The sequence below is a fragment of the Triturus cristatus genome, chromosome 9 (assembly GCF_964204655.1).
Source record: "Triturus cristatus chromosome 9, aTriCri1.1, whole genome shotgun sequence".
NCBI classification, from domain to species: Eukaryota; Metazoa; Chordata; class Amphibia; order Caudata; family Salamandridae; genus Triturus; species Triturus cristatus.
The window spans coordinates 111,084,546-111,094,750 of NC_140592.1; the positions used below are offsets into that span (position 1 = coordinate 111,084,546).

Sequence of the window (10,205 nt, forward strand, 5' to 3'; positions counted from 1 at the left end):
TCTGGGCACTGCTGCGAGTGATAGGCACCCACCCCTCATATGTCTGGGCACTGCTGGGAGTGATAGGCACCCACCCCTCATATGTCTGGGCACTGCTGGGAGGCCTCTGCACCCACCCCTCATATGTCTGGGCACTGCTGGGAGTGATAGGCACCCACCCCTCATATGTCTGGGCACTGCTGGGAGGCCTCTGCACCCACCCCTCATATGTCTGGGCACTGCTGGTAGTGATAGGCACCCACCCCTCATATGTCTGGGCACGGCTGGGAGTGATAGGCACCCACCCCTCATATGTCTGGGCACTGCTGGGAGGCCTCTGCACCCACCCCCCATATGTCTGGGCACTGCTGGGAGTGATAGGCACCCACCCCTCATATGTCTGGGCACTGCTGGGAGTGATAGGCACCCACCCCTCATATGTATGGGCACTGCTGGGAGTGATAGGCACCCACCCCTCAAATGTCTGTGCAATGCTGGGAGTGATAGGCACCCACCACTCATATGTCTGGGCACTGCTGGGAGTGATAGGCACTCACCCCTCATATGTCTGGGAACTGCTGGGAGTGATAGGCACCCACCACTCATATGTCTGGGCAATGCTGGGAGGCCTCTGCACCCACCCCTCATATGTCTGGGCACGGCTGGGAGTGATAGGCACCCACCCCTCATATGTCTGGGCACTGCTGGGAGTGATAGGCACCCACCCCTCATATGTCTGGGCACTGCTGGGAGGCCTCTGCACCCACCCCTCATATGTCTGGGCACTGCTGGGAGTGATAGGCACCCACCCCTCATATGTCTGGGCACTGCTGGGAGTGATAGGCACCCACCCCTCATATGTCTGGGCACTGCTGGGAGTGATAGGCACCCACCCCCCATATGTCTGGGCACTGCTGGGAGGCCGCTGCACCACCCCTCATATGTCTGGGCACTGCTGGGAGTGATAGGCACCCACCCCTCATATGTCTGGGCACTGTTGGGAGTGATAGGAACCCACCACTCATATGTCTGGGCACTGCTGGGAGGCCTCTGCACCCACCCCTCATATGTCTGGGCACTGCTGGGAGTGATAGGCACCCACCCCTCATATGTATGGGCACTGCTGGGAGTGATAGGCACCCACCCCTCATATGTCTGGGCACTGCTGGGAGTGATAGGCACCCACCCATCATATGTCTGGGCACTGCTGGGAGTGAAAGGCACCCACCCCTCATATGTCTGGGCACTGCTGGGATGCCTCTGCACCCACCCCTCATATGTATGAGCACTGCTGGTAGTGATAGGCACCCACCCCTCATATGTCTGGGCACTGCTGGGAGTGATAGGCACCCACCCCTCATATGTCTGGGCACTGCTGGGAGGCCTCTGCACCCACCACTCATATGTCTGGGCACTGCTGGTAGTGATAGGCACCCACACCTCATATGTATGGGCACTGCTGGGAGTGATAGGCACCCACCCCTCATATGTCTGGGCATTGCTGGGAGGCCTCTGCACCCACCCCTCATATGTCTGGGCACTGCTGGGAGTGATAGGCACCCACCCCTCATATGTCTGGGCACTGTTGGGAGTGATAGGCACCCACCCTTCATATGTCTGGGCACTGCTGGGAGTGATAGGCACCCACCCCTCATATGTCTGGGCACTGCTGGGAGTGATAGGCACCCACCCCTCATATGTCTGGGCAATGCTGGGAGTGATAGGCACCCACCCCTCATATGTCTGGGCACTTTGGGAGTGATAGGCACCCACCACTCATATGTCTGGGCACTGCTGGGAGGCCTCTGCACCCACCCCTCATATGTCTGGGCACTGCTGGGAGTGATAGGCACCCACCCCTCATATGTATGAGCACTGCTGGGAGTGATAGGCACCCACCCCTCATATGTCTGGGCACTGCTGGGAGTGATAGGCACCCACCCCTCATATGTCTGGGCACTGCTGGGAGTGATAGGCACCCACCCCTCATATGTCTGGACACTGTTGGGAGGCCTCTGCACCCACCCCTCATATGTCTGGGCACTGCTGGTAGTGATAGGCACCCACCCCACATATGTCTGGGCACTGCTGGGAGTGATAGGCACCCACCACTCATATGTCTGGGCACTGCTGGGAGACCTCTGCACCCATCCCTCATATGCCTGGGCACTGCTGGGAGTGATAGGCACTCACCCCCCATATGTCTGGGCACTGCTGGGAGTTATAGGCACCCACCCCTCATATGTCTGGGCACTGCTGGGAGTGATAGGCACCCACCACTCATATGTCTGGGCAATGCTGGGAGTGATAGGCACCCACCCCTCACATGTCTGGGCACAGCTGGGAGGCCTCTGCACCCACCCCTCATATGTCTGGGCACTGCTGGTAGTGATAGGCACCCACCCCTCATATGTCTGGGCACTGCTGGGAGTGATAGGCACCCACCCCCTCATATGTCTGGGCACTGCTGGGAGTGATAGGCACCCACCCCTCATATGTCTGGGCACTGCTGGGAGTGATAGGCACCCACCACTCATATGTCTGGGCACTGCTGGGAGGCCTCTGCACCCGCCCACCCTCCCACTAGCGCCCTTGCTGTGGTACACTGCTGTCCTGGGCATACACCACCCCCAATTTTCAGCTGATGTGCTGCACCAAGCCGTACACCTGCATCTGTGGCGTGTGTACGCCTTGTATCCATCATGTAATGGGGCCGTAGGGGTACGCGTGGTACGGCCCGTACCCACGCTCTGGGGGGCGTGGGTACGGTACGTACACGCGTACCCCTACATCACCACTGCAATGGTGGTACGGCCCATACCCACGCTCTGGGGGGCGTGGGTACGGTCCGTACCACCATTGTGGCGGTGACGTAGGGGTACGCGTGGTACGGCCCGTACCCATGCTCTGGGGGGCCTGGGTACGGTCCGTACCACCATTGTGGCAGTGACGTAGGGGTACGCGTGGGACGGCCCGTACCCACGCTCTGGGGGGCGTGGGTACGGTCCGTACCACCATTGTGGCGGTGACGTAGGGGTACGTGTGGTACTGCCCGTACCCACGCTCTGGGGGGCCTGGGTACAGTCCGTACCACCATTTTGGCGGTGATGTAGGGGTACGCGTGGTACGGCCCGTACCCACGCTCTGGGGGCGTGGGTACGGTCCGTACACGCGTACCCCTATATCACCCCTGCAATGGTGGTACGGCCCGTACCCACACTCTGAGGGGCGTGGGTACGTCCCGTACCACCATTGTGGTGGTGACGGGTACGTGTCCACATCCACTTCCGGTGTGGCGGGACGTGGGATTGATGGACACGCCCCCCGAAGTGACCAGACCATCCCCGAAGTGACCAGACCATGGAGGTAATTATTGTGCAGGATTTATTTGTTTTTTGTGGGGTGTGGGTTATGTTTCCTGCCCCTTGCACCCCCCCACCCCTTTGGCCCTGGGGGTTGTTCTGACCTTCTGCGGCATCTGCGGCAGTTTCTGAACACAAGGTCGTAGGCTATGAGGGCCGGGAAGACACGTAGGTTGGGGTCTATGGCTGTCCGTCGCGTACCGGTGCTCCTTGTTCGCGTCGTCCTCAATTTCCCGGCAGTTTTTGGCTCCCGTAAAAAATGGTACGTGCGGAGTGACGTAGGCACGAATCGTACTTGCTGGTCCGTAAAACGCTGCCTGACTCCGTCCGGACGTCGCGTATGCGCCGTCTAGATTCAGATTTGTTTGTATTTTTTAGCCGGTCGGACATTTGTACGACTCGTACGGAAATTGTATTTCTGTACGATTCGTACTTGCGTGTTTGTATGGTGTTTTTCCCGGGTACGAGTCGGACGGAGAAAACGCTCCGTACGACGATTCGTACACGGGTTTTACAGGATTGGAATCGGCACCTATGTGTTTTTCTATACCTTTATTAGTATTGCATTGCTCACATGTGCATTGGCACTCAGCTATACACTCCCTTTTTAGGTCGAGCATTCAAGGCCTATTGTAATTTCTCTTGTGGCTTAAAACCATCCCCCTGCTCTTGACTTGTTTTTTTCAGTGCCCTTTAAAAATCCTTGCTTGCTAGTGGCCAGTCCTGCCTCTTTGTCCCTCCTTTTCTCTTCTGTTCCTCCCACGCATTAGGGACTAAGCACTGGCTCACTACGCAATGGTTCTTCATTTCTTCTCTGGGGGGCTATTTTTTTTCGTGGTTTCTTGCTCTGTTACTGTTTGCCTGTGTTCAGCTTTGGTGGCATAGCTGTTTAGCTTTAACTATAGAATTTCTCACTCCCATCTTCTTTTAATGCTACTGTTGGGGCAGTGCTGCCACCCACGCAGTTCCTCCTGCTCCATTGGTTGTATTTTCTAACCTTTTTTGCGTTTTTCCATGTCGATCGGCAGTTGGGATTTTGTTTGGTAGGATATGACTTTGTTTGGGCTTCTTTTTACGGGTGGTGGGTTTGTTTTTTTCCCCTTAACTTTTGTGCGTCAGTGTTCTTTACTGACTCATCATTGGTTGGTGTCATTCGTGTGTCAGTGTTCTTTACTCACTCCTCATTGGCTGGTGCTCCCGTTTTCTCGCAGGGTGTTTGCTGGTGCTCGCCTCCAGTAGTTATATGAAACACCGGCACTTATGACTTTTATGACAGTTCACTCCATGATGGCGCTGCCTGCCCAGTTATTAACAATATAATCAGTAGAGTGTTTAACAATTCAACATCATTTTGAAATAATAAAGACAGTGAGCCCATCCCATTATTAACCCATAAGTTTACCTGGAACAGTACAGAATTCCCCTCTTGTGTGAGTGGAATATCAGCAAGTAGAGCAGACACTGGGGTTCAGGCAGCGCGGCATGGGCATGGGTGGTACCGGCCAGGGCGACTTCCTCAAAATTACCTTGGCCCTGCCGCTTATTTATTTTTACAAATAAAGCATTGATAGGCACTTCGTCCTACTCTGCACTACTCTCATAGTGTGCACAGCTGTAGCATTCCCGTCCATTAAGCACTGTGTGCCTGTCCCATTATGCACGGCTGTCCTGTGGTCACAGTAGGCAGAATCACTTTGTACTGTCCTGTCCCGTATGCACTATCTTCTTCGTACCTCTCCGTGCACTGCTCCTTGCATGCACAGTTGTGTTCCTGCCCTATGTTCACTGCTGCCCTGCATGCACAGTCGTGTTCCTGGGCCTCTGAGTACTGCTGTCCTAGGTGGTGTGTGTGTGGGGGTGACAGTCGTGTTCCTGCCCCTCCATGCACTGCTTCCTGCATGCACAGTCGTGTTCCTGGGCCTCTGTGCACTGCTGTCCTAGGTGGTGTGTGTGGGGGTGACAGTCATGTTCCTGCTCCTCTGTGCACTGGTCTGCATGCACGGTTGTGTCCCTGCGCCTCCGTGCTCTGTTGCCCTCGGGGTAGGAGAGGGGGCGGTGTGAACAGTCAGTCCCCGCAGGCTTGAATTGTTGAACTCCTGAACTGCCTGTCAGTGCTGCCCTGAGGGCTGTGCTAACGGCTTGACACTACGGACGCCTCGTTGCATAGTTGCCTGGTGGATAACGTGTTGTCCATGGTTAAAAGGTTGAGTTTGGTGAACTTGTTTTGATTTTAAAATGTCAATTAAGCAGGGGCAATAAACCACGAGATCTGGATCCGGGCATTTCTAGAATCATCTGTGAGTGGCGAGCGGGCTCTGGGTCATCAGCCGACAATGCGAGTCACGTAAACTCTTATCCATGTGATACAGAGATCGGCCTCAGCCAAGGCTTTAAGTGGGCCGGGTCTCACCGGTGCTGAGCACCGGCAGTATTTTAAAGGGGGCCTCGAAACGGGTCTCTATCGGGCTCTGTTTTGTGCCCTGGCTCAGGCGGTCCGTTTTTTTTCCAGACTACAGTGACAGCAGGCACATCGATGTGCATGTGCACACACTGCTCACTTTTCACTTGTGGAGCAGTTACAGCATGACATCATGCCAGATGAGCGTTGTATGGGAAGGCAAATCATTTAAAGAGAGTCCTTTTCTCTCCTCTTCTTGAAATTCAGGAGTGGCAACATTGTCTTGGTGTCACCAGGGCTTTAAGTGGAAGCTTTTTCAATATTATATACAAGCCATAGTACCCCCAGGGGCACCCCGCTGTCCCCCCTCCCCCATAATAGGTTACCCAAATGACACACACAAGACAGTTGGTGTTGGGTAACAATGCTGCAGGTTTATTACATAATTCCAGAATATGTAATGGGTGGGTTATCTTACGGGCGATCCAAGGGCAGGCAACCATCTGGGTCGCCTGCCCACCTGATGAGCCGGGCGGCGCGGGAGCGATGCCCGCCGTTGCTGCCCTCCAGGTGATTCTTTCTACGATCACGTGCCGTTGGTAGTTCTACTCACGCCCCCCCTCTCAGGGCGGAGCGTCGCATAGCAAGCCCCCAGTTGTTCAGGCCCACAACCGCCCGCAGGACTAGCGGGGCGCCGACACGGCTTCCGGGACCTCCCTTGAGGCTCCTCGGTTTTAGCTCAGGCACCCCCTATGGTGCCGCATAGAGGTACCCTTTGTACCGGCCTGCTTCCAGATCGCCCTGTAACTCCGCCTGCAACGAAAAAGAAAACATTACAACGCTCATAAAACCCCCCCCACCCAACGCCTACGCCGGGTAAGCGGTAGGGAGGGAAATGGCGAGGTGGGCGACAAAGAGGTCGCCACGAGGGTGGGGGAAGGCTAAATAGCCTCCCCCTCACACCAGGGCCAGGAAGTGACACGCATTGCGCGTCACTTCCGGCCAGCCCGAGGAGGGGGGCTCCGGTCTGCGTCCCCGCCCCCCCCCCCCAGTGGGAGGGGGTGTGGAGGGGTGACCGGTGCCCCGGGGGCACTAAGGCGCCGACCGCCGATTGGCCCCCTGCGGGGGCCGCGGTCAGCGGCATAGTACCCCCAGGGGCACCCCGCTGTCCCCCCTCCCCCATAATAGGTTACCCAAATGACACACACAAGACAGTTGGTGTTGGGTAATAATGCTGCAGGTTTATTACATAATTCCAGAATATGTAATGGGTGGGTTATCTTACAGGCGATCCAAGGGCAGGCAACCATCTGGGTCGCCTGCCCGCCTGATGAGCCGGGCGGCGCGGGAGCGATGCCCGCCGTTGCTGCCCTCCAGTTGATTCTTTCTACGATCACGTGCCGTTGGTAATTCTACTCACGCACCCCCTCTCGGGGTGGAGCGTCGCATAGCAAGCCCCCGGTTGTTCAGGCCCACAACCGCCCGCAGGACTAGCGGGGCGCCGACACGGCTTCCGGGACCTCCCTTGAGGCTCCTCGGTTTTGGCTCAGGCACCCCCTATGGTGCCGCGCAGAGGTACCCTTTGTACCGGCCTGCTTCCAGATCGCCCTGTAACTCCGCCACAGCCCTGGAGGCGGCTAACCGTCGCAGCCAGGGCCCCCCACCAACCCGCTATAGTCTTACCTGCAACCTCTCCTATCTAGGGCTTCCTGCAACTAGCTGAAAGGGAACCATCCTAGCAGAAAGAAGAGTTTGAAATTCTGCCACCTCATGACAGTGTGACAGCGCTAGGGACTCAAACCCTGTGAGATCCCCTATATCCACAGGCCCAAGACTTACCAGTGAGCTATAGCTCCTGGTGTTGTAGATGGCCCTATCTATGTCCCTAAGGCCCGAGACGCCATCCCAATGGGATAGGGTCTGCTGAAATAAAGGACCCGTTGGGCCTGCGAAGATGTGCCAAGAACTATTCGCCCCCCAGCGGGAAGGTTACACCTCTTCACAATTCTGGGCCTGCCCTCTTTGGCTATTAAGGCGAGAAGGGTTTTACTTAATCTTCATCCAATCCCCTCTGATTGCTAAACCTGGAGCACAGGAGTGCTCCTAGCTGCCCGCGCTTGACCATGGGCAAGGGGCGACTCTTGCCCCTGCCCACCATCCCTTATTCCTTATGGGAGTTATGCCCCTACAGATCCCTCAGTGATGAAACCCCCCTAGGCCTACCAGCTTCGGGAATCTGTCTGACTTAAGCATTGCGCGCTGTCTGTAAAGTTCAAGCATTGAGGGATGACTAAGACCTACTTCGCCCCTCCCATCATGCTTCCTAGTACTAGGGTGGCAGGGGGGGGTGCCCCCCCCACAAACCCCGAGCATCCTTAGCGGTGCCAAATTCCTGCTCCGTTGAAGTAGAGATTGAATGCACCCTGGGCGTGACAAATGTTCTATTGACATAATGTCCCCTTGTGTTTGCCCCGCTGACACCCCAGTTATTGGGACAGCAGCACCATATGTAGGTTGGCAGCACTCCCTGAGCTCGGTAAAGTGTCCGTAAACCAGGATTCCAGTCTCCTGCAGCTGCAGTACGCGACCAGTGATTCCGTTGGGGGATACCCCCAACCGCAATGGTCCTCTAGACATGAAGAAACCCTATTTAGTGCATACCGGTATTCAATTGGGGCACTGAGCTACACCCCTATCTACACCCATCTAATGGCAAAATCCAGGCTTCCATTAGCGTTAGGTAATAAACTACCATATGGTGAGATCTAGAAACCTATATCTCAGGGAGAAGTGCTAACACTACCTCACACAGGCTGCAGTAGCAGGCCTGTGGTGTCAGATTGAGAATGCTTCCCAGGGGTGGCATAATACAATGGTGCATCCCCTGGTAGGCCTGTGAAGTGCCTATCCTAGGTACCTAATGTACCATATACTAGGGGCTCATACGGTACCACAGTATCCAATCATTAGTGCATCTAATATGCACACCAAGTCGTTTAGAGAGAACAGAGAGACTGGGGCCCTGATTAGCAGGGACCCAGCCAGGCTATGGCCAGAAACCAGTGTAAACATCAGAAAAAGTGGGTGCAACATAAGTGCAGAACCTACTCTCCTACATGCGGACTGGTGCCCAGTGCCCATGAAGGCATGAATTCCTCTGGCAATCTCTTGTTAAGGATATCTAAATGACTGCACACAAACCAGTGCCGCCGATTTAAGCAAGAAACAAATCCCAATACCAAACTACATTTGGGTGCAAGAAATATGCCCCATAATACATAAATGCAAGAATGGTCTGGACTGAAGTGTAAAGGCCCAACACCAGCAAAAGTAATTAACGTCTGAGTGCATTTAGCATGCCCCAAGATGTAGCACAATTTAATATGGTTTGGGTGCACACAAATACCCCATCCCCAGTAACAGAAGTGTCTGGGTGTAACCGGTAAATAAAAGCAAGAATGGTTTGGGCGCAAAGCAAAAGTGCGGTTAGAGTTGCAGAATTGCTGCCCCGAACTGGAACTGTAAGAATAGATTGAGATACACTGAACATGCCCCATCTCAAGTAAAGGTAGGTAACAAGGCCAAAACATTAACCTACAGAAGGTGCAACCTTAGATCCCCGACGGTCTGAATCCAATGATATCTCAAACGTATGCTATCACGGCATAGACAATGCGTGCAGGCAGCAGTTCAGCATAGTAAAATAAATATGCGAACTTGGCATTTTTTTATTTTTTTTTATAATGCTGCATATTGATATAGTGCGACTCGCACCGCAGGTATTGGAAATGCCCACAACACCTGGAATTCCCAGGCGGTCTCCCATCCAAGAACTGACCAGGCCCGACCCTGCTTAGCTTCAAAGATCGGACGAGATCAGGTGCATTCAGGGTGGCATGTCCGTGCGGACCGAAGGCTCCAACGCGGAATCAGCCAGACCGCAAATGTTCTGGAATCAGCCAGACCGCAAATGTTCTGCACATTTATACAGCGCGGTCTCGACCCACTGCACTGGAGCGCCCGCCTGACAAAGGGTCGCCAGGAGGGTGGGGGAAGGCACTAAGGCGCCGACCGCTGAGTGGCCCCCTGCCGCGGTCAGTGGCATTTCCACTGTCAATTACAGGAACAGCAGAATAAGTCACCCCCCTACAAGAGTTGCAATTCTGACAATTCAGGACCCCAACGTTCAAAGGATGGATGTGGCAGCAGGTATTTGTCTTTTTTAATTTATATTGAATTAATAAACAGCTTTTGTTGTGCTCATCTCTGAATTTAAAAACAGCACCACTGTGTGGCAGATACCATGTGGCAGGTACCGGTTCTGACTGTCATAAGTGCGGGTGCCGAGCACCGAAAACCACAGTTCAAATTAAACGATGGTTTTGCAAGTTCTAGGAGACTGCATGGGTTTGAGCTTGCTGTGGGAAATGTTTATTATAGTATCCGGTAAATCGACAGTAAAAACC

The 10,205-nt window shown here is 54.6% G+C and overlaps 1 pseudogene; it reads right to left on the reverse strand.

Annotated features, from left to right (window-relative positions):
- Positions 1-9,528: 9,528 nt before the first annotated feature.
- Positions 9,529-9,647, reverse strand: LOC146797495 (5S ribosomal RNA; annotated as a pseudogene).
- Between the last annotated feature and the right edge of the window lie 558 nt (positions 9,648-10,205).